At 51.0% G+C, this 25,027-nt stretch overlaps 1 protein-coding gene across 2 annotated transcripts in view; it reads left to right on the plus strand.

The window, feature by feature from the left end:
* Window positions 1-25,027, plus strand: part of LINGO1 (leucine rich repeat and Ig domain containing 1) — a 158,699-nt gene that overhangs the window by 50,991 nt on the left and 82,681 nt on the right. For both annotated transcript variants that reach the window (XM_066558820.1, XM_066558821.1), the window contains exon 3: window positions 556-598. The gene's annotated coding sequence lies outside the window, so the exon portion shown is untranslated. The remainder of the gene's footprint in view (window positions 1-555; window positions 599-25,027) is intronic.

Consider the following 25,027-nt stretch of genomic DNA (forward strand, 5'->3'; position numbering starts at 1 on the left):
AGCTGATAACTGATGGCAGAGAAGACTTTACTGTCTGAGGAATACTTATGCAAACAAGCACAATGGCTTAATAGGGAACACCCAGAGAAATCTCCAAAGAAAGCACCATAAATTCCTCTTTCTGTGGATTTATGGGGAGATTTTTCACAGATGTTTATGGTTTCCCAGGTGCGTTGTTGTGACTCCTTTGCACAGATTTGCATGGCGTGTTCCGGGAGCTGATGAGAGGGGAACACTGATGGGGCAGCCCAATGTTCATACCAGGATGGTAATGATGGGAATGGCTCCTTAATCCCTTGGTGAATTCCTCTTGTGTGCAGCAGCTGTAGCTCTGCCAGCACCAGCTGAGCCCCTGGAGAGGCTGGCAAGCAGGGGTGGGTGGATTTAGGTGGCCCTGATCAATTTAGATGGTCCTGGTGCAATGCCAGGGTAGGTGACTGCCTGTCTGAACGTGCTGCCCCATCCACCCCTCCAGGGCTGGGCCACACCAACACTCCCCTGCTGCTGACCACAGCCAACCCACTGAACCACATCTCTTCTTCTCTTCCTTTCCAGGTTCCTTGCCTCACCAGCAGGTCCTTGTAGGGTTTCAGCTCTGGTAAGTGCAGTTGTGTTTTCTCCTCACTGAGTCTGTTGTGAAAGTGTCACCTGGGGTTGGAAGGGCACTGGGGCTGGGCACCACCACTGCTCCCCAGGCAGGTGGAAGAGCCTGAGTGTGCCCCTGTTGAGGAGCCAGTTCCTGCTGCACTTCACCCCAGAGTTCTTTCTCCTGTGTGTGAAAATACACTGAGATGTGTCTATCAGTGCCCTCCTATAGTCCATAAAGGGAAACTGTGTGGGCATGTTTAATCCTTCCTGGGCAATCTGTATTGGATGGGAACTGAAAACTTTGGTGATTGGCATGATGATTGTAATAAAAGCTGGGAGGTATTTCCACTGGGTGTGACTTCAGGGGACATCAGGGGAACAATAAGAAGGTGAACTGATGGGTGGAAGGAGAGCACAGCCTGCCTGGGGACCTTTGCACAGGAGCCAGGCTTAGAGGAGCATTTAGGCCCTGGAAGAAATGTGAATGTGAGAAGCTGCAGTCCTGGCTGCAAGCTAGTGTTGTCACCTGTAACCTTTCCAGGAATGTGCTCCTCTCAGGCCACCCTCTCTGCCACCAGCCACCCAGCTGACTCTCCTGAGGGACTAGTGGGTAGAAGGATAACATTTCAGGGCTTTCTCAGGCTCAAGTCCCTGTGCCATTCAGTGTTTGATGTTTTCACATTTCTATAGTCCCCATGGGTTTTCTAACCTTACCTTTAACCCAGCAGAAAGGGTCCTGGTTCTGTGCTGAGGTAAATCAGCAGAGGTGTATTGCAATCAGTGTGGCTACCATGTATTGTGTCATCTTTACCTTTGTCCTCTTGATGTGTTTTTTTTTTTTAAAGTATGCATTTATCAAAAAAAGCAGCCTTTTTGTTTGATGCTCTCTGTTGGTTTGATAATTAAGTCCCATGGAAGGCACTGACATCAGCCATGTGCTCAAGGAGTTGCCAGCGATGTCCCAGGTTGCATGGCCTCGTTGAACTTGAAGGGTTTTCTTTTCTTTAGCTGCAAGTAGTTCACTACTTGGGGCCTAAAATTATCAAAGAGAGCACTGTTAATGGTGATCTCAGGGTTTTGGGGTGCTGCTGGCATGACCTTGCTCTGAGACAGAGCTGTTCTACAACAGGGACACCAGTGTCTGGGGCATATCTAACCATGGCAGGGGGCAAACGAAGGTTGTGGATCCTGGTGCCTAGGGAGCTGCCCTGATGTCCTCTCCTTGTGCATCCATCTCACCAGAGGGCATCAGGCATTGTGTGAGCTTACCCCAAAAGCTGCTCCTCACTCCTAAACTGTGCAGAGACTCCTCATCTGTGGTGCTTTGCTCATGACCTTGGCAGCCTCAGCTGGGAGCAGCTCAGGCCCTTGGGAGAGCTGTGCTGTGTTGAGGAAGCAGCACTGCCATATTCCAGCACGTGGAGAAACTCCAGCCAAGAGGTTGATGAACCAATCAAGAGATTTTTCTGTGTCAGGGCTGTGTTACATTGGGAAGTGAACATATAGCTTTGTCTTCCCAGACAATTCCTGCAGGAACAGCTCTGGCCACACTCCCTCCAGCAACAAAAAGCAAGTGTCTATAGCTTCAGAGTGGGGACAGGCAAGACAGGACCCACTGGTCCTCCAAAAAAGGGAGAAAGTGGAAAATGGCCTGAAGGAGGGGGCAGTGGGGGAGAAGTGGCCATGGTGGTAGAGCTGCCTCTCCTGACACAGTGTAATCAGCTTTGGCTTCTTCTCCCCGATCCTCTTACACCCCTCCCGTTGCACATCTCTCCCCAGACGTGGCCATGTGTGTTAGCAGAGATAAAAGCTCTCTTCCCACACGGGCTCTTCTTCCCCAGCGTGCTTAATCATGAGCCAATGTGGCAAACAGCCTTCCTGAGAGGAGAGCCCCAGGCTTGGCTCTTCACTCTCCCTCCCTGCCTGCTGCCTTTTGCCCGGGCTCCCACTCTGCCTGCACCCCGGGGCTCCCCGCACGCCCCTGCAGCCTGCGCAGCCATCACGTGCCTCTGACAAATGAGCTTCATCTGCACCCAAAATTAATCACATTGTCATGCTGGCAGAGGATGAGGCAGCTGTGCTGAAATGCCTGAATCCCTGGCTAATTTATCACAGGGGCTGGATGCAGAGCTGCTCCGCAGCTCCTGCCGCATGGGGACATGCTCCGGAGAGGCAGATGGGGACAAGGAGCTGTGAGGCCTGGGAGTGAATGCTCAGGAGGACACATTCTCCTTCTCCCCAGAGCTCAGCCACTGATTTTCAACCAGGAGAGCCTGGTGGGAGATTGCTGGTGCCCAGGGCTGATGCTGCTGGTGACAGCCTGGCTCCTCTGAGCCGCCTCAGACCTGGAAGCTGATGAGTCCTCCTGCACTGGAGCATGCTCAGGAACCTGGAGCAGAAGACTAATGAAAGAAATGGATATGAGGGATTTATTCCAGGATTTCCAAAGCTATGGTCTGTGTGGATGGTGAAAGGAGGAGGCAGCTAGCCAGGCTGAGGTGTCTTGTTCACTTCATTGCTCCAGTTTTGCTCATCAGAAGCAAAGTGTTCACTGGCTGTGCCTGTGGTGCCTGTGATGGGCTGGGATCAGCATGGAGAACCAGCTCTAGGGCCCAGGGCTTCCAGCTGGACCAGTTCCTGTACAGGATGTCAAGGATGGGGCCCAGTTGTGATGTTTGCTCCTGATGTTGTGCATCTTTCTGGGATCCACATCATCCTGCTTGCCAGCTGCTCCTCTCCACTTCACTTCAGTGTGGGTTTGCTGGGCAAACTCTCTTTTCCTAAGTCCATCCCTTAGACAGACGTAGGTTTCTCCAATATAGACACCCTTGCTTGTCTTGTGGTAATTAATTACTAATTCCAGACCAGACTCAGCTCTGGAGTGCTCGTTAACTAATTGGATGCCTTCCAGCAAATCCCAGCAGTCCCTGCACGATGGGAAAGTCATGCATTCCTTGTCCGCTTCCTCATTGCTTTGTCCCCCCATGGTCAATGGGAGCACCTTGGAAGAGAATTCACGGGGGCTGCTGTCCTGGAGCTGCAGGGGGCTGCTGGCAGCACAGCAGGCCCTTCCTTGGGGTGCATAATAATGGACAGCAAAGCAAAGCAACACACAGATGCCCTGTACAGTGACTGGTGTCATCCTTTGCTGTGCTCCCAGCTGCTGAAAGAGGCTGGAAACCTGCTCTGCCCACTGGTCTCTAAGGGTTTCACACCAACTCTCTTTGCAGATGTTGTTGGATGTGGTTTTTTTCCTCATAGCCTGGCAGAAGTGCTGGAAAACTGTTGTCCTGTGCAGTCTGAAGCTTTGTGTTGCTCACTTTGCTGTCATGGGGAGAACTGGTCCCATGTTTTTAGAGAAAAGAGGCTTTTATCCATAAAATTGAGCTGGTGGTGCTCCCAGCAGTTTGCCCAGACAAAACAGTGAATGGCTTTTGTTAAAACTTTAAATCTTAACTTACAAGGGCATGGACTCAGATCAGTCATAAGCTGGTGCACAGATAAACATGGTGTTTTGAGGAGGGAGAAGGGGTGTTTTGGTCTCGTGTGCCTCTGAGGGCCCCGTGGGGTCTCTGACTGGGCACCAGCAGTCATGGGCAGCTGAGCAAGAGACAGTGGAAAGTTCAGTCTGAGCGTCTCTGAGCCTCATCCTCAGACCCTGCAGCCTGCTGTGCTGACCCAGGAGCTCTCCTGCCTCCTCACCTGCATGCTTCAGAGTGGATTTTAGGGCTGGGCTCTGCTTGTGGCTCCATATCCAGGCTCTTTGGAGAGGCAGATGTGTGCATGCCTGTGAGCAGGAGACACGTCTGATCCGATGTTCATCCTTATTTCAACTCCCCCAGGGCCTTTGGGGGATGATGCAGCCTTCAGACAGCACAGAGGAAAGAGTTACAGTTCTCTTGGCTCAGTTGCATGTTCAGAGTGAGCTGCTGACAAGGCAGGGGCTCCCATGGGTGCCACCCCTAACCCTGGTGGCATGGTGATGGGTCCTGGTGCTCAGCCTTGTTGAGGCTGCCTTATTTTTTCCCTATGCTCTTATTTTTTTAAGTCAGGGCTGCAGCTGAGGTTTTGCAGGCACCCCTTTGCCAAAACATGACTGATTTGTGCCCCCTGTTGAGTGGAGAGGCCAGGGAGGAGCTGGGAAGCAGCTGAGATGTGACATGGGGAATTGTAGATGTGTGGTGACACCAGAGCAAGAATTGGTCACACAGCTTAGGAAATTACAGCTTGGGTTTCCAGAGTGTGTTGAGAGGGTAGAAGGCAGAGGAGCAGAGGACTATAGTAGAGGAAATGTATTGTAATTGAATATTTGTATTTGAATATCTGTATAGAGGCTTTGCCCCAGAGGTCCTGGTTGCCCTTGATGGGCTGCAGCTGCGATGTCCTTAATTGGGCTGCAGCTGTAACCAATGAAGATGACTGGGATGAAATGGGGTGGGTTAGCCAGTCAGGGAGAGCCTTGGAGGAGCCCTGGCCTGAGAGAGAACAGCATGCAGCAGAAGGAGTCTGTGCAGCGAAGACCTGCAGCTATGAGAACACACTGAACAGGTATGGACTTTAGAAGTCTGAGATTATTATTATGGACTCTAGAGAAATAATAGAACAACAACAAGTGGTGACCCCGATGTGATAGTTAACAGAAGATAAGACAGCTGAGAGCTGTGGTGGCCAAGAGCTGTGACAGAACATAGCCTTTGGGTCAGGGAGCTGTGAAATAGTATGGCCTTTGAGCAAGGAGCTATGTGGGTTGTACATGACCTGTGAGTCATAGATAAATGTATACATTGTATTTGAATATCTGTACAACTGTTAACTTATGTAAAAGAAAAGGGGGAAATATAGTAGAGGCAATGTATTTGAATTTCTGTATAGAGGCTTTGCCCCAGAGGTCCCAGTTGCCCTTGATGGGCTGCAGCTGTGATGTCCTTAATTGGGCTGCAGCTGTAACCAATGAAGATGACTGAGATAAAAAGGGTTGGGGTAGCCAGTCAGGGAGAGCCTTGGAGGAGCCCTGACCTGAGAGAGAACAGCATGCAGAAGAAGGAGTCCGTGCAGCGAAGATCTGCAGCCATGAGAATATGCCAAAGAGGTATGGACTTTAGAAATCTGATAACAGCGATATGAAACTCTAGAGAAATAATAGAACAACAACAGAGGACATTGATGCTGGAAGACTCCAGGAGATGCCTTTGCTTGGGCTGTGTGAGGAGGAGTGCTGAGGGTCAGTCCCAGGTCTCCCAGAGGTGGCTGGGACAGGGCAGGACCTCCTGCCAGAGTCAGGCCTGGAGCCACTGCTGGCTCTGCTCAGCATTTACCATCCCCTGGGCAGGGAGGGAGCCCAAACACCGCACCAGGAATGGCTGAGAGAGGCATCTCCAGGAGCACAGGGGATGCTCCAAGGATGCTGAGCCACCTCAGCAGAGGGAAACACTTGTCTGCTCAGAGAAAAGGCTTTTCCAGACTCTGTTAGAGCATGGGGAAAGCCTGTTGTGGCTGTTTAGAAGCACTTTGCAGTTGGAGGTGCCCAAGTCTTTAGGATTCAGAGTGCAGTTTCTGAAAGGACCTGTTCTCTAGAAATTCAGAGTGACTGACTGCAGATCCCTATGTACCAGCAGGCAGGGCAACACTCAAGGACTTGTTGTGGCAGGGCTGACACCAGCCTGCTTTTTCCTAGGTGTAAATAACTGTGCCACAAATTACATCAGACTTTGCTATCCATTAACAACTGCTCCTTTGATCTTTTGTCAGTGTGAAGGAACTGGAAGAGTTTCTTTGGGTCTGCAAAACCCCTGCACCCACATTTTGGAGAGGACTGTGCTGTGAATCCCTACCTGTGCTCCTCTGAGCTCAGCATTTGGGAGCTGGGCATGGTTTGAGAAGGGTTGGGCATGGTTTGTGTGGGGTTTGGAATGGTTTGTGTTTCCTTGAACCACTGCGCTTTTGGACAGAGCTGGAAGCACCAGCCTCTCTGGCACACCCCAAAGCCAGCTCCAGGGAGCTGCAATAACTTGGTGTGACTCTGCAGAGCCTGATTTCTAGTCCTGTCATTAAACACCCAGCTGTTGAGATCTTTTATCTGTATTCAAATTGAGACTTGGCAGGCTTAGGTAGCAGGGAGCTCATCTCGGTGACCAGGAAGATCTGATGAGCTCTTAAAGCAAACTCATCATCCCTCAAGAGGATGGGCAGGGATCTGAGCAGGCCAGAGATGCTTTCGTGGGCTGAGCTGGTGAGACTGGGTGGGAAACTCTGCTGTGTTACTGCTGGTGTCCAGCCCATGGGAGCTTCCTTAGAGGTGGGGTCTCCAGACACCCAAAGAAGTACCCAGAGCCCCCTAAGGCACACAGGGGCTGCACTTTGTGCCAAGATGTTGAAGGGAGAAGAGAGCTCAGCATCTGGAAATTTTCCAGGCAGTGCCTGAGCTGAGCCTAAGGATAACCACCTCATCACATTGGAGCTGGCAGGAGAAGATGGCTGCTCCCCTAAATTCCAGATTTGTCCATCACTAGCAATAATGCACCGAGAAATAAATGTCACTTACAAAATTTATGGGAGAGCAGCTTTGCTAGTCTCCTTTTTTTGAGGTTATACTAAAAATTAAACCACATTTCGCCCCGAGGGGGAGCGGCAGGCTGTCACCGTAACAAATGTGCCGGTGTGTCACGGAGCAGCGCACATGTGTGTGCACACAGCGTTCGGGAGGCAGGGCGGCGCAAGCCGAGCCGCTCACGCGGCTGCTTAGCTGAGGAAAATCGTTATTTTTGTACTTACACTTTATATGGCACTTTCCTGGCCCCGTAAAGAAAAAAAAAAAAAGAAAAACAAACATAAAAACATGGGATAGTTACACAAGCTCAAAGCCGAGTCCCCACTAGAAAACCTGCCGCGTGAGTTCTTCATGCAGCGGAAGCCCGGGCTCCTCCCGCTCATGGAGAGCATCCCTTGCCGGCAGCATGGGCGGGATGGCATCCGGCAGCCCCATGCCGTAGGCACCATCAGCTCGCAGAAGGTGTTTTTCTAAGGTTAAGCAGGGATCAGTGTGCTTTTGAGGACTGTTTTCCCTCCTTGCCCCGTGCCGGGTGTCTGGACGGGGCGCTCCGGCTGGGGATGTTCATCAGCTCTGGCAGCGGAGCTAACACGATTGAGGGCTTTTCTCACCCTCCGCTCTGCGCTCATTAACATTCCCCTGCTAAGGCGTTCAGAAGCGTCGCCTCATCTCGCCGCAGCTTTGGTTTGTGACGGGCGGTGCAGGGGGGAACTCCCCTGGCCCTGTGGGTTCTGTCCGGGCAGCCACAGGGCCACAGAGGGAGGGGACGTGGCTGTGCGAGCCGCTGCAATGCAGTGCAGTGCCACCGACAGCAAGGAGTCCTATTTCTGCCGGGCACTGGGAGCTGGGCAAGGCAGATGCCCTGGTTGAGGGAGGGTGAGGCTGCCTGCCTGCAAACGGAGACCTACAAACAGCTCCTCTGTGGTGTCACAACCCCGTCCTCTGCGCAGGCAGGGAGAGAACCCAATTTTGGAAGCCTCCTTCCCAGATCTCACAATCGAGAATCAGGAGAGATATTTTTATTTGGTCTTACAAGTAGGTCTTGAGACGTCTCTAAGTGGGTGCTTCATAGTCTGTGTAAAAATAAAACCCTCCCCGGTGCCACCCAAAGCCCTTCACAGCAGCCAGCCCGAGGCTTTGTCCTGCTGCCTCTACTCTGTGCTCTCCTTTTGCTCCGTGTCCCTGGCCAGCTCTCCTGGGGGCACCCAGAGCAGGCTGACATGAGTTCTGACCCCTGCCCAGCAATATTTGATGCAGGAGATGCTTCTACACTTTCTGTGGTGGGTCCCAGATGTCTTTTTAGTCACCTGAAATGTGTCAGTCTGTGTTGAACCAAAGAAGAAAAGTGCACTCGATGATTTTTTTTTTCCCCTGAATATTTTAATTCTTCCATCCAGAAAACCTGATTCTCCCATGGAAATTGTGTTTCCTGTTTGAAAGCAGGTTGTTAACACGCCACTCAGCACTACAGAAGGCTGCTTTTCCAGGGGCTAATACTTGAAGATTGACTGATTTCAATATCTAGCACGCTACATCCTCTGATTCAGCCTTTCCCTTGCATCATCAGGGCTTTTGTGCTTTTCCTTTCTCCGATGTGGATCCTCTGGTGCCTTGCAAGACCCAGGCTCCTGCTGCAGCCTGGCTCAGCTGAGCTGAGGAAGACCTCTCCACTCTGTCTGCCTGGTTATTTCCATGAAACCTCCAGGAATTTAATAACTTTGAGATTTTCAGCTGTCACTCACAAGCTGTTGAATTTGACTGCTGAGTCGGAGAGTAATTAGGGTAGACAGACAACATGTGGAGCACGTGATGGCACAAGACTTGTTTTCTTAAGGAAACCACACCAACAAAAAAAGGAAAAAATATCTAAAAATACCTCTTTTCAAAATTTTTGCCTTGTTCTACCTGCAGATAGCTCTTGACTGGCAGTAAGGGAATGTGGGCTGCCTTAGGGTGGTGACACTCAGCACTGGGTGCTGTGTGGGCAGGATAGGTGTCCTTGTCCCTGCAGTCCTTGGGGACACGGGGCTGAGAGCTCAGCATGGTGACTTTGGTCCCTTTGAAATGACATTGGGTGTGAATGAAGGATGTGACACGAGCATCTCCAGTAGTGCTGTGCTATTTCAGGGCAAAGCCATCAACTCAGAACCATCTTTTATAAATAAAGGAGGTTTTAATTAAACCACAGATTGTTAACAGTCTAGTACACTGCACATTCTGCCAAATAGCAGAGCATTCTTGAAAGTACCTGTTAAAATACTGAATGGTGCTGCCATTAAGGGATTTTGGCTGGCTGGCCAAAGGTCTGTGTCCTGCTGCAGGACACTTGAGGTGTGCAGGAGGTGCAGAATGTCTCGGCTGAAGCAGCCAACATGGGATTTGGGAATGATGCCTGTTTGCTTTGTGTGCCCTGTCCTGCCCTTCGGAAGGGGGACACCAGCATTGGGAGCAAAGAGGGGTCAGGGTTGTGCCAAGGGAGCTACTGAGCCTCTTACTGTGTAGGGAGTAATGGAAGATGCTGCCTAAGGCTTGTAGTGGAGCCTCATGCTGCAGGCAGAAACAGGCAGGAGGAGAAGGATGAGGGCTGCTGCTGAAGGCTGCAGTTCCTGGTCAAATCTCTGCCCTCCAGAGATTTGTGTCTGGGATGCTCAGAGAAACCCAGCCCCACACAGATGCCTGCCCGTGCCAGCTTTTATTCCCTTTACCCGCTCCTCTCTCTCGGTGCTGGCGGGCAGCCCAGTGCCAGGCTTTTTATGGTTTTCTTTTTGTCTTTTTCAATGAGAATAAATCTTTTATCTGTTGACTGTGAGACTGTGCTGCAAACAGAGTCGTACAGATCTTGTGGGTTTTTATAGCCACCTCCATCTTCCAGGTTGATGGTTTGCAGCTTGGTCAGTGCCCAGAGTTGGCACTGCTGGCTTGGATGGAGATTAACCCCAGCTGCTCCATGCTGGAGACTGAGATGCAGGGATGGAGACCTGCCCTGCCACCCCCATGATGTTGTCTCTGCTTGCCTTGTACTGAGTGTAAGAGGAAGGGGGAAGTATGTGGCTGGAAAGAGGCAGACATAGAACAAGGAAAAGCAGCTCATTTTGCTTAATTATGACTGACTGTGACAGCCTGCATCTTTAGTTTGAAAAGTATCTGTGAGGTATGGGCTGCTTCTCTCAAACAGGATAATTATGTTAATTAAAATGCTTTCTTTATGGCAGTTCTGATTAATAAAAACAGTTCCAGTGCTCTCTTTAAACACGCTAACCTTCTGTTGTGCGGGAAAACTGGCTTTTCTCAGCAATTTATGACTTTTAAAACAGATTAGAGTGGGACAGCCTGCTGCTTTCACACAGTAACGCTTCCTCCCCGGGGGAGAGCAAGGCAGCCCACCAGCACAGTGCCCTGCTCGTGGGGAACAGACGGAGCAGAGCACTCGGGCAGCGACGCCGGAGCAGGCAGCAACATGTGCCCGTGTGGGAGCGAGGGATGGGAGGCGTCACAGAGCTCTGCCAGAGTGCCAGCGAATAAAAATACCACTTATTTCTCTAATTGCTGTTTATTTCCTCTGCAAAGTATTGCGATAATTAACAAGCTCCCAATTAAGAAAAAATTGTGTGTAGAGGAAAAGCAGGTATGGGTGCCAAGAGAGCTGGGTTTGTGCCAGAGCGTGGTGAGGGGCAGTGGTGGTGGGTCCCTCTTGCTGACCTCACGTGGGATGGGGTCCTTTGGGGACTCCAGCACTCTGGAGGATGTGGTGAGTTCCCAGTTCCTCATTGGAGACCTTTCCCAAGATGATGGTTGTGCTTCCAGAGGTTTGAAAGCTTAGGAGCTCATCTGACCCCTGTTGTGGCTGCCTCATGTTTCATCCTTTGGCTGGTTTGCTGGTCCTTGAAGGGGTTTCTTTCCTGCACATGGAGGTTCAAGGCCCTTGATCAAGGTGGGTTTGGAGAGGGGCTGAGCATCCAGCACCCTCCTGGAAGGCCAGTGGCAAATCAGGAGGGCTTGGTATCTGCAGATAGCTCTGAAAGTATAATCAACGGGCAGCCTGGTGTTCATTAGGAGGGTGGGTTTGCCACACACTTGTCCACAAATGTCAGTCCCCAGCCAGATGCATGTTCCCACTGTGGCAAGGAGGTTTTGTGTCCCCAGCCTCCCTTTTCCTTTTTCCACATCTTTCCCCTGCTGGCAGCTGGTGCCTTAGGCTGGGCCAGATGCTGGAGCAGTTCTTAACTCCCACTTCCCAGGCCCAGCCAGGGACTCTTACACAGGGGTAGTGACTTACCTTGGGTCCCTTCCCTTCCTCTATTCCCAGGAAGGGACCAGCACCTCAGCAGCCCATCCTCAGGTTTGGGGAGTGCTGCTGAGCCCTCTGCTTTGGCAGGTGCTTTGGGAAGGGTGACACCATCCAGCTGGCCAGAGGAGTTTGGGTCTGTTCTGCCCTGCTCCTCTAGGAGAGAAGGAAAAGGAGTGCTTGTCCCTGACCTGTGAAATGCTGCATGTGACCAACAGCCCTTGCCTAAAGCATTAGTTTGCCATCAAGCTGTGACTCCTGATGTACAGCTGATTGACTTCACTGGGTTTGCTTGACCTGGTGAACTGTTGGCAGGCAGCCCCACCCCCCTCTCTTGCCATGTTTGAGGTATTTTGGGAAGGATTGTTGTGGGAGATGGGGAGTAAAAACACCTAGAGGTATGGAGTATAGGCCAGGGGAGGGTGGTGAGGGGCTGTGGGGTGAGGTTCCTGCATGCATCCAGCAAGGCAGCTTTGCCCTTTGGTGTTTGCAAGCCGCAGATCTTGGTGAGCAGTGCAGTCACTCAGGGAAGCTATCCAGAGCTTCCCTGCAGGTTATCCCCCCAGCCTGGGGGGCTGCAGCCACCCCAGCATGGCTCCATCCCCCTGGCACAGCCCTTTCCTTGCCCTGCAGGCTCTGCTGGGGCTGGCTCTGCTCGTCTCCTCTCCTCGCTGCCCCGCTTACCTCTGCTATATTTACATGTCTATTTTATGATTTCAATTTTTAATGCTTCTGCTCTTTGAAGATGCTTAATGCTTTGGAGTGGAACATTTTCTTCTGAGTCCTGAGTGCCAACTGAGGACAGACCAATAAATCAACTAATAACTGGAACCTCATTTTCTGCTCCCATGGCTGTGAGTTAACCCTCCTTGTGCCTCCAAGGCTCTCCTGGGGCAGGAGAGCTGCCTGTGCCAACTAGGAACACCCTTTTGCTGGGCAATGTCAGGCCTTTGGGATTCCCATGCTGGGTTGTATCTTAAGTGGTGGTTTCTGGGTGTATCTTAAGTCATGGTTTCCAGCTGCCACCTTCTTTACCTTTCTGTCACCACTGCTCCCAATGCCTCATTGGGTCAGCAGAGCTAGAGATTAGGAAGGCAGCCTGTAGAGAGTGGGGAGCATGGTGGCTGGGTCTGGCAAGTCACCCAGTGAGACCCAGGCTGTTCCAAAGCTCCTCAGGATAGGACAGCCAAGTGCCATCTTTGTGATGCTACAAATTCCAGGACTTCTAACTGTGCTCTGCAGGAATGATGTCCAGAGAAAGACACTTCCTTGCTGCTTGCACAGGGAACTCTTGCTCTGCTGACAACTTGTGGCAGAACTGGAGGAGCACCTCAGGAAGGCATCCTGTGGCCCTTTTACTGGCAGCTGGAACTGATGAATCCCCAGTGCAAGAGAACATGCTCTGCACTGCAGGTCTAACAGAAAGTGGCAGATCTCAGGTAAATCTTCTTTCCAGCTATTCAGCCTAACCCCCAGGGGCTGAGGACTTTCCACACTGCTGCCTTCATTAGCCCAACTCTATTTCCTGTTCTCATTCATCTCAATAACGTCTAATCCTTTAAAGAAGCATCTGCTTTTACCTGTGTCTCGGTTTGAAAAGGCAGGTGTCTGCTAAAGAAAGCAGAAGCCTCTCTTGAAATGGAAAATATAAAGCCCCTCCCTCCAAATTATTGTAATTTTGAAATTAAAGGGCTCTCAGGCAAAGATAGGAATAACACTTATTTTATTAGGGAAAAAAAGTAATACAAAACAACCCTGCCAGAGTGAGAGCAGGAGCTGACACCCCCTGTGTGTCAGGGTGGTGGCACAGCCCCATCCCATGGGGGCTCAGCCCTCCTGCAGTGCCAGCTGTGGTTCTGCTGGAGCAGGGATCCTGCACAAGGGGGGAGTTTTCCTCTGCAGCTCCAGGGCTGCTGGAGATGGGCCTGGGCTCCCTCTGGCAATGCAGGGCAGCAGAAGCTGCTCCTCTGGGAATGCACTGGGCAAAGGCTGCTGGGGTGTCCCAAAGCTCAGATTGGATCCAGGTAGGAATGTTTGGCTCCTCCTCTGGGCAGAGCATCTCCCAGTGGGATGATGGAATTTTATCAGCCATGCAGGGACACTCACTGGCCCATGAACAGAAGATAATTAATAATTAATGGCCCATGAACAGCAGAGATCTCCTGGAGGGAGGGTTGGTTGTGGAAGAGATAAAGAAAACTGCCCCATGAACTGAAGAGAACTGCCCCACCTCTAACAGATGGGAAATAGAATACACATCCCAGCCACTTCTTCCATTTGCAACATAAGATGACCTGATCCTGCAGCAAGGTATGCAGGATCCTTGCAGGGCATCTGTGTTTCCCCTCTGCATGTCCACACCTGCAGGCTTGAGGATTCAGGTGCTAGCCCTGCTCTCAAGATACCTTCCCTGAGACAGGCTGCTGGCCTTGACTTTCTCTAACACTTTATAGCCTGTTGAATTATGAAAGCACTGCTTGTATCACCTGGCAGATGGCCACAGAGCTGCCTCTCAGCTGCTCTTTAACTCCTGACTCCCAGGTGTTGCATGCATTAGCTTGGTCAGCTCTGCAGCTGGAGCCAGGCTGTGCCCGTGGGCTGTGCTAACATGGGGTGCCAGGGCCCTGGGGAAGCCCTGGCCTTGTAGAAAGCAGCCATGCCTGGGCCCTGCTCCCCTCAGGGGGCTCAGGTGCTGTACAGTGGGCAGGGGGGGCCCCTGGGCCAGCAGCACGTGGGGCTGGACACACCAGTGTCCTGTGGAGAGCCCTGCCAGACAGGACAGCTTGGCATCCCCATGTCCTGGGCCCTCGAGGCCCTCTGCTCTCTCCACAACCTGGCACCAGCTGATCCAGAGCAGAAATGGGCTTCACAGGGCTCCATGGCTGCCTAATGAAGTGCTGGACCCTGTGAGCCAGGCACATCCCCTGGTACCCTTCCTCTGCCACAGAAGCACAGGGCTGCAGAGCAGTAAACCAAGGCCATGCCCACCTTTGTTTTTTGTCTCTGATGCTCTGGGTTTGCTCCTGGGGGCTGGAGCCCCACAGATACATCTGCAGGAGCTGGGGCTGCACTGCAGGTGCCCAGTGACAGCCAGGAGTGGGCTCAGGCAGGGTGTGATTCCCTCTTTTGCTGTCAGAAGTGATTTGTCCCTAGGGAGCTCTTACAGTCCTTGCCCTGGCACAGCCTGGCCCCCAGCCAGCTTGGTTTTAGCAGGCCAGGAGTGCCCAGGGCTGGTTGGCAGAGCTGCTCTGGTGCAGAGCTGATGGCTCAGGCTGCCCAGGGCCATCTCCTTCTTTCCCAGTGAGTGCTGGGAGAGGGTGGGGAAGGGAGCAGGGCCCTTCTTCCAGCCTAGTGCTCAGTTGCTCTCTGATGGCCCATCTTGTGTTTATCCATAATTACATTGTGGTGACAGGGCTACAGTTTCCAAACCCATACACAAATGCTTAATAACCCATGGGAATGCTTTCCCATTCGTTAAGGGGCACAGGCTGGGTCCATTTCCCCTGGTCCTGTACAAGCCAAGTGTGGGGCAGCATCTCAAGGCTGGTCTCCTCTCTGCTGGGGACCTGCCCTGGAGTGACACCACCTCTTTCCCCTGCATCATCCATCAGGCACTCTGGAAATGGAGGAAGAGGGTACTGGGGTAAAATTTTCCATTGGAAAATGTATTTTTTATCAAACTACATTATCAGAATCAGCATGGAGCCATGGAGCCAATATTCAGGTGGGAGAATATTGAAGCAAATAATTCTGGCTTCTGTCTGTTGACAGTGTCCAGGAAATTCAAATGTGTCTCTTTGATTTGATGTGTTTTGACTTTTATGTTTTAATTTAATATCCAGGTTGTATTTAACATTTTATTATGGTTCGTGCTTGAGAAATTAAATACTTTTTCCCTTACTGCGGCAAAATTCCTGAATATTTCCCAGCTTGGGTTTTTCCTAAGTCCTGTCCTGCAGGTGATTTTGATTCACTTGAGTTCAGTGCTAGACAAAACTTTTCATTTAGGAACCTTGCACAAACCAGATAATGGTTTCTATTAGGCAGTTTCTGAGAATTCATGGCTTTTTGGTTACATGTGCCTTGGCAATAGCTTGGAGCAGGTTTGGGGATCTGGGAAGCAGCATGTGGCCTTGTCTGGTATTTGGAGGTGCTGCAGAGGCAATGTAGAGGTAGATTTATTTATGGCTTTGACCAGACCACTGTCAGAATCAAGGGTGACCCCCGTGGCAGGGAGAAATGATGAGGAGGAGTCCATTGACATCAGAAGGCTAATTAATTTACTTTATTATACTATATTATTCTATACTATATTACACTACATCTAAACTCAAACTGCACAAGCACTCAACCAAATCTCCTGACTGTCTCCTGACTGACTGTCAGGACACAGTTTGCAGAGATTGGTGAAGAAAACAAAACACTCACACCAGAATCCAATCAAGCAAATTCCTTCAGGTAAATAATCTTCCAGCACATTCCACATGTTCCAAAACACAGGAGCAGTAAATGAGATAAGAATTGTTTTGATTTCTGTTTTTCTCCGGAAAAACCTGAGAGAGAGAATTATGTCTTTCTCTTCAGAGAATGTTAATGCCACAGACCACTGAGGGATGGACATGTCTGGGGAGCACCATGTCCTGTGCTGTTGTGGGTCCACTGCTGGGAACAGTGTTGGAGGTGGCACATCCCTCTGGTGGGATGCCATGGGGTGCATGCCTCTCTCCTGCTGTGGGACACACACACACCCCTCTGCTCTCACTGACACCATAACAGGGCAGGGGTGCCACAGACTAAAGCCTGCTCTGCACCCCCAGTGACCCCCCTGAGGGAAGGGGAGCTGTAGGCAGAGCTCAAAGAGCAGAAGAGCTGCTGCTGCTGCCTGCGCCGGCTGGCTGCTTCCATGCACGTGAGCACGTGCGCGGGTGTTTGTGCATGCATGTGGGGATAAAACCACTTTCCAGGCAGCTCTTTTAACAACCAAATGACAGCTTGTTTGCTGCTAGGATTGCAGGCCTGCCTGGCAGAGGCTCCACAGTAGAACTTTGGAAGCTGCCGCCAGCGAATAGCCAAACATTTGTACGGGCTCAGTCGACAGCGTGTTCCAGCCTCCAGCTCTGGCAGGGGGGGAAAAATCATCTCCCTGATATATGTGTTTCAGCACCAATTATCCAAGCCTCATTTGCTCTAGACTCACAAGACCATGTCCCATGACATCTATTAATTGCATTAAAGATCTCTCATTATCCTAAATCTCCAGGATGCCAGGTTGGAGTGGCTCAGGCCCAGGTTTTCAGGAGGGCACACGTGTGTGTGAGCACACGGGCCGGAGGATGCGCCTCATTCAAGGCAGGCAGGGCAGGCACAGCCACCACAGGCAGCAATGGTGTTCCTCCCAAGCTCCTGTCCCTGGTTATTCACAGCTGGGTTGTGGCTGTTCCCTGGGGCTGGATGTGACACTTGGCTTGGAGCAGCCTGGCAGAGCCTTTCCTGTGGTCCCTGAGGTGTTGGTTCTGTGGGGGAAGGATGGAGGGATGCTGTCAGCACTCCGCACCACACGCCGCCAAGCATGAGCCCACTGCCCCTTCTTTGCCAAATGCTTATTGTTCCTGCTTTGAACTTCTGCAGAGTGAGGTTTGCCAAGGATCCAACATGAATCATTAATTAATTCCTGGAGGGCTTTTTTTTTTTTAATGTTGTTTGTTTGTTTGTTTTGAGTTTTTTTGGTTTTGCTTTTTTTTTGTGTGTGTGTTGTTTTGCTTTCATAATTGAAAGCAGGGAGAGGAAGGCAGTGTAGGTGCAGGATAGCAGAAGTGCAGTCAGAACCATTTCACCATCCATGGTCAGGAGGATGCCATGGGGGCCCTGCTTGGCCTTGCTCCTTGGGCTGGGCTGTAGTTGCTGGCTATGGGCACCCAGATTCCTGCCCCTCATCCTGCCTGCCAGGCTCTGTGTGGGCAAACTGGCTATGAGCATCCCTCTCCCCCTGTTACCCTCCTCCTTCATCCCATGTCATGTTTGGGTCTCCTCTGGTATTCACAGTTCTGGAGGTGCCCTTTGCCAAGAGCCTTGTTGGATGCAGGGACCCTGAGGTTCAGTGTGGAATTGCTTTGCTTCCTTTGGAAACATCATTCCTTGATGAGGCCTCTGGAGGGGCTGGTGGAAGCAGAAAGCTCAGCAGGGCACCTTGGAAAGGAAAAGGCAAAAGTGAAAAGGACAGAAAGGTCTCATTAAAAGAGAAAAAAAAAAATTATTTACCGGGGCAGCCTCGGGGTTGTGGAGATCAGAGGAGGGCAGTAAGGCCTGCTTGGAGGCTGACAACCCAACTCCTTGTGCACTGTGTGCTCCAGTCCCTGACCATCCCAGTTTGTTCCAGTGCTGCCTTGGACTGGGGAGCACCAGCTGGGTTGGTCTCATGGTGCTGCAGGGAGGGACAGGCCTGACCCCATAGGTCAGGGAACACAACAGGAATGGGCAGCATTTGCAGTAATGCCCAGGCCCTTGAGCCTGCACGAGCTCTTGCCATTTCCACCCTCTTTCTGGTGTAATAACTTGTTCCTTATTGACATTTTTATTCTGAACACAGGGAAAATGCCAGAATGGTAATTGCTGTACATGTAAAGCAAGGCACTGTGCCACATCCTCCAGATCATTTCCTTCCCTCTTCTCCCAGCTTGTAAGGCCTAGGTGGAAGTGACAGTGGCTTGGCTGGAGGGTGGGATACAGGGACCCACATGTGCCATGGAGCTGCCACCAGGTGGGTGGGGAGGAAGGCACTGTCCCCTCCTCTGCAGTGACTCACAGGGCAGCGGCAGGGCTGGGAATAACACCGGCTCTAATTGCTCTGCTAACAGCTAGACCTGCTGCCTCCAGGAGCACTTACATCTGCAGGTATCTTGTGGTTTCTCATACCATCAGAAATCCCTCTTGCTCTCATGTTTACCAGCATGCAATTGCAACCCCTTGATGTCTGCATAACAGCTTTCCATCTCCTAGTTCCCCACAAACAGTGACAGAGCTATGACAATCAGGAAGGAGGCAGACAAGAAGCAAAAACCCACTGGGATCCAGGGAAAATGCTGTGTCCTGCAGGATGTAAATTGAAAATAGAAATGCTCTTCCCTCCCTCCACCCTGAAAGCATTTGATAAAAAGATAATGTAGAAAATGTAGAATTTTGCAAAGCCATGGTGGCCACATTTTTTCATGCAATAAGCCAGAAAATGTTTACTGCATGAGCAGAGCAGAAGCTGTAATGTTGTAAAATGATAGTGCTGGGGAGCCATCTGCTTATTGCCTGAAGTCTGGAGCACGGGCTTTCTGCTCCTGTGTCTTGCAGAGCTGGGTGTGCACCCGTGTGCCAGGGATGCACAATGAATGTGTGCTGCCAGCGTGATTCCTCATGCCCAGGGGCTGGTCCTTCACACCTGGAGAGACCCTGGGCTGTTGTTGGCTTACAGCAGGATGGGTGGTGGCTGGACATGGCAGGCTCTGGGGATGCAGCAGGAGGATCTGGTTCTCTAAGCAGGTAGAAAAGCAAACCTGGGGCAAACAAGCAGCCCCATGAGCTTAGGGGCTCTCAGGATGGCTTTGGAGGGGGATTTCACTGCCACAGCACCGACAAGGGGCACATCAGAGGGCTCAGAGGGCTCAGCACAGCCCTCCCATGGATCTGCATCCGATGAGAGCCGGGTGCATCCCAGGCTCCTCCCGCCAAGGCCTCTGGGCCACGCCGGCACGTGGTTGCCCGTAGTTAAGTGGGGGATTATGCATGTCTGAACAGTTGGCATTGAACTTCCAAACTCTGGAAATCAAATTGTGCCCTGCAGAACGGCTGCCCTGCTGCTGCCGAGGTCAGGGGGATTTGTGGCTGCCTGTAAGAGAGCCAAATCTGTCTTTTCTGCCCCCACTGAAGGTCGTGCCACAATGCCTTCAGCATCTGGCTGATCCAGCTGGTGCCCTTCACCCACACAGACCTGCCCATCTCCAGTGCCCACCGAGGCCACGCTGACTCCACCCTGGCACCCCAGCTCACACAGGGGAGCAGCAGGGACCCCCAGACACCCCTAAGTGTGACAGCCTGGCTGGGAGAATCAGTCTGCAAGTCTCCAGTGCTGTGAATTTGGTCTGTAGCATTGTTTTGATGACAGGAGTGGTGTGAAATAACACCCAGGGGACAGAAGGGATACCAAAATTATGATATTGCCCTTTGGAATTATTTCACGGTCAATGTAGCTTTCCTGTCCTCACGGTGATATTTTACCCAGCCATTGCTCAGAGGATCCCTGTCTTATATTAATCCATTTCTGTTGATGCACAGAATGAAATGCTATATTCCCCCCAGCCCTCCTGCTGTCCGTTTTGTTTCCAAGCAGCAGCTCGGGCAGTGGTGCTTGCCTGCTGCTGGGAATTCTGATGGGCTGTGGCAGAGCAAGGCTGGGCTATGGATTCATTCATCCTCCTGCTCTCTCACAAGCTGCTCGTGTATTATTGATAACCCAGGGCTGAGTGATTATTACATATATAAATTTATTTTAATTCCTTACAATTGCTGCTGTGATTAAAGGATGTGCCAGGTTGTACGTAGCCTGGTAGTGATTAGGCACTACAAGCCATTGCAGAGATAATGTGCAGGGCCTGGCTCAGTGAGGCTGACAGATGAGACAGGACTGGTTTTCCCATGCAGGGCTTTGTCCCAGACCTGCAGAGGGATTTCAGTGCCTACAGTTCCTTGGTTTCATTTCTGGTGTGTCTGAGTGCTGGTGTTGAGCTCAATGCCGGGATGTCCCCATGCCCTGGGATTGTCTGCTCCAAGCCACGCAAATGGCTTTTCCTGGGCATCCAGAAACAAAACCAAACTTTACTGTCACTTATTTCTTTCCAACCTCTCCAATTTTTCTTAGAATGATGAACTTTGGGCTGGAATTATAAAGGTATCATACAACATCACTGAATATCCTGAGTTGGAAAGGACCTCCAGGTATTGAGTTCAGTGATCTTAGGTACTTAGGCAGTTAAAGACTGAGAGAAAAGCTGAGGAAGATGAGGTGGCTATGCCCTCCTCACTTGCCCCACAGACACTGACCTGCAGTTTCAATATCTCAATATCTGGCTATTAGGGCCAAGCAAAGCTAAGTGTGTGAGCAATTTTGTTGACTTAGTTATTCTTGTAAACATTGATAGAATCAGCTCTCCTATTCCTCAACAGGAAATACTTCCCAGCAGAAAATATAAACAAATTGCTCTTCATATCAGAGCATTTTAAAATAAAAATATCAATAAGGAGCTAAGTCAAAACTGCATTTTAGATTCAACAGATTATTCAGCAGAAAACACGAAAACAATGAAGCTCCTCTGGGGATGGTAATCAGCACACGTAGACATATTGCTTTTTCAGATCACAAAATCTCAATACCCAAGATCAGTAGAAAACTAAGCAGAAAATGCTTTTTATAGGATTCAAGTTTCAATTAAATTAGAGCAGATTATTCAACAAGAAAGCCTACAAAATGAAGTCTCGGTTTATGTATTGGAAAGCAAAATGCAAATATGTTGCTTTCCGGCTCACAGGGTTTCAAACCAAAAGACAAACTTACTTTAAGTAAAAAATATTTCATTCAAATTCTGGGGGAATCGACTCAAGTAACTGATCCTCAACTGAATTATTCAGCTTTTTTATCAACAGACTTATTTCTTCCCTCTTTATTCTTAATTTGCCTATTCATAAATCCCACTGCTTTGTCAGTCATAAGTAATACTTTCCAGTGGCTTTGACAAAGCAGAAATTAGCAGGGAAGGGAACTGGCACGTAACTGCCTCACTGCAGAACGCTTCCTTGCAGCGTAAGGTATTTTTCTCTTCCTGGAGCTTTAATGCCAGCAGAAATCAATGTGAGATCTCAGCTCACCTCCTGCCTGATGCTCACTGCAGGGCTTCAGCCAGGCTTTGGGTCCCCAGTGGTGGCTGTGTTGGACCTGCGGTCCCCAGAACATGTGTTGAGGGGTCCCGGTGCTGCTGCCCTCCCCGGGGTCCTTGGGGCATGCTCAGGGGAAGAGCTTGGCTTTTAGCAATTCTGAGTTGGGCCCAGAGGTCCTGCAGGGCAGGAGACTGTGCTCTTCAGCCAACAGCTCTGCTGCTCCATTTCCTTTGCTCTTAACCACTGACATCTTCTTCCCACCTGGAATTGCCTGGCTTTGACTTGGAGTCATTGGATCTCATTCTGTGAGCTTGTGAGGGTCGTGGGTGTTTCTAAAGGAAACACCAGTGATCATAAATATTTCTTTTTGATCAACTTCTGGTGATCTGAAGAAGATTACAGCAAGAGTTTGAGTCAGAGCAGTAGAGCTAGATGAAAATCTTAGTTCTGTAATTTTACGAGGAAATGGGAAATATTTTAACAGGAAGATTAAATGTATCTTTAAATACAGAACTTAAAAGGAAGAAAGGGATTTGTTCAATTGACACACAGGAGGAGTTGTAGGAACCTTAGAAACAATTTGTAAAACCTCATTAAATGGTAGAATGTTCTGCAAATCCATCCAGTTTTCCTGAAGAACTTTGGACCTTCCTTCTCCCTCTGTCTGCAGTGATTTATTGCTGTGTCCATAGAGCAGTGACCAGCTGCCGGCCCCACGGGCTGCATCCTGGCACCCTGGGGTATGGTGTGGGATATAAAAGCAGTCAGGTCCCTCCTCATAACCAGTTCTGATTCTCCCAGTTTTCCCAGTTTCCCTGTGAGGCTCATGTTAGTGGAAGGGATGGAAAGAGCAGTGGATGCCTTAGGTCAGAGGTGTGACTTTGAGGGTGATCTTCCTTCTGCTCTGGAAACGTCACCTCGCGTCTCTGCTGCAAAGTGGCTTCTTTTCCTCACCTCCTTGTGTTGAGGTGCTACAGAAGGGCCAGGGGGATGGTTTTGCTGTTCTCTCCTCTCTCAAGAGCAGGCTGGGAGGGGACAGTGAGGAGCTGCAGGGTGGGGGGTGGTTGCCAGAGAAGAAGTGCCAGGGGGTGACAGCCGGGACGGGGCACCCTGGCAGTGGGAATGCACCCCCAGCCTGTCCAGCCCTGCTGTGAGTGCTCAGTGTGCTGCAGCCTCGTGCCTCCTGGGATGTCAGGGGAACACTGCAGGTTTTGGAAGCAGCCCAGAGAGCAGCTGGGGTTTCTGGCACCTGGGAAGCTCTTGAAGATGGTTTACATGCTTGACAGGCACTTGGATGTGCTGCTGCTGGAACAGGGATGTCCCTCCACTTTCCTCTCCCTTCTTTCTTGTGTGGGGGTGAGGGTTCCCCACCCTTTGGTGCTCCAGCTGTGAGGGAGACTCCCTGCACAAGGAGTCTGGGGAATGGCACAGCTCCAGGCTTTTCCTGGCAGTGTCCCAGCCTTCCCCAGCGGGCTGGCAAGGCGACCTTGACTTGTTTCATGGAGCAGTCAGACCCTGTAGCAGCTGCTGCTGCTGCTGAACACTGGCTTCATGCTTCTCAAGCCTCCTTCTCTCTGATGGCAGAGGATATAGATGTGGGGGAGAAGGTTTCTTATCAACCTCCTTAAGAGATTGCAATGTCCACCTGAGGGTGGCAGCAGAATGGAACCCCAGCTCAAATCCTCTTCCTCCTGTGACCTCTGCCTTGTGCCCACAAGGGAAGGGCTGTTACAGGTACCACACAGCAGAGGGGCTGGGATTCTCTCAGGATGGAGCTTTATCAAACCCTCAGCACTGCTGAACTGGTGGCTTTTAGGTCCTGTTTTGGAGCTAGGGGACAGCTCAGCTTTTGCTGGAAGGAAGGGCCAAAGCAGAGGACAGGGGCTACCCATGGTCTGGGGGAGCTGGGGAAGGAGAGGGAGACAGAAGGAAAGGGAGGGGAGATAAAAGGGTTGCTTCTCCATCTCATTCCCCATGAGGGTGGCTGGGGAACAGCCCACAGTGTTCCCTCCCTGCAGAGGGTTTTCTGCAGAGCTCCCTGCTCCACCAGGAGGGAATGAGAAAGCAATGTCAATTATATGTTTGAAATGTCAACAGAAGGGCTCTGCAAGATTGACTGTAGTCTCATGAAATATTTCATTCTTTCTCTCCTTATGAAGAGAGATGTTGTTCTGGATGACAGATAAATTCAGGAGGAACAGGGCAAGGGAGGAGGGGGCAGAGGGGGAAGAAGTGTGCAGGGAGAGGGAGGCACCGGCTGTCTCCCTCTCTCACTGTACCCCTCACAGGGTGCCTCTTACTCATCATGGGAAATATGGGCTCTTGCTTCATTATCTCAGCCTCCTTTATTTCTATCAGCTTATTTTCCCTTTCTGCTGCTTTTATCTCTGCATAGATGCCTGTTGCAAAGCCCACCTGCACTCTGCCCCCCCAGCCCCTAACAGCCCTGGCACAGCCCACCCCAAAGCATGGGGACAGCAGTGGTGGTACAGGGCCCTTGGTGGGACAGCCACAAGGGAGCCAAATGTGTTATTGTTTTGGTTTGAAAAGGCAGTGTCTGCTAAGGAAGGCAGGAGCCTTCCTTGAAATGGAAAATATAAACCCCCTCCCTCTGAATTATTGTAATTTTGAAATTAAAGGGCTCTCAGGCAAAGATACGGGAATAGGGATTACAGTTCTTTATTAGAAAAATTTAAAATACAAATGCAGTAGTACAAACAAAAAAAAAATACCCAAACCACTGCCAGAGTCAGAATAGGACCTGACAGCCTGTGGGTCAGGGTGGCAGCAGTGCCCTTCAGTGGGGGCTCAGCCCTCCTGCAGTGCCAGCTGTGGTTCTGCTGGAGCAGGGATCCTGCACAAGGGGGGGAGTTTTCCTCTGCAGCTCCAGGGCTGCTGGAGATGGGCCTGGGCTCCCTCTGGGAATGCAGGGCAGCAGAAGCTGCTCCTCTGGGAATGCACTGGGCAAAGGCTGCTGGGGTGTCCCAAAGCTCAGATTGGATCCAGGTAGGAATGCTTGGCTCCTCCCCTGGGCAGAGCATCTCCCCATGGGATGATGGAATTTTATCAGCCATGCAGGAACACTCACTGGCCCATGAACAGAAGATAATTAATAGCCCATTAACAGCAGAGATCTCCTGGAGGGAGGGTTGGTTGTGGAAGAGATAAAGAAAACTGCCCAGTTAACAGAAGAGAACTGCCCCACCTCTAACAGATGGGAAATAGAATACACACCCCCAAACCATATCTTACAACCTAGGACAGACACGGGGGTAGTGACCAGGATAGCATTTTCCTAGGCCTGAAGGTTTTATGCTGCCCAGGAGTTTGGTCTTGCTTTCCAACATGAGGTCTGATGCTGGAGATCTAGGGGGACAAACAGGCTGAGGCAGAGGGGGAGGGCAAGGAAAGCATTCCCCTTTTCTGCTCCCTACTCAGCACCATCATCTGCTCTGCTTCCAGAGGCTCTCTGCCTGTCCCTCTGCCTGCTGAGGGGAGCAGGGGGACAGCCAGGGCTCTTTGGCACCCTGCCCTGCCATCAGCACGTGGTGACAGTGACAGCTGATCTGGTGGCTCTCCCTCACTCCCACCAGGGCTGGCACTCTGAGTGGGACAGGGCTGGATGTCTGCAGAGAAGCTCACCTGGAGCCTCCAGCATCTGGTAAAGGCAGTAACAGCCACAATCCTACTGA

The sequence above is a fragment of the Molothrus aeneus genome, chromosome 13 (genome assembly GCF_037042795.1).
Source record: "Molothrus aeneus isolate 106 chromosome 13, BPBGC_Maene_1.0, whole genome shotgun sequence".
Taxonomy (NCBI): Eukaryota; Metazoa; Chordata; class Aves; order Passeriformes; family Icteridae; genus Molothrus; species Molothrus aeneus.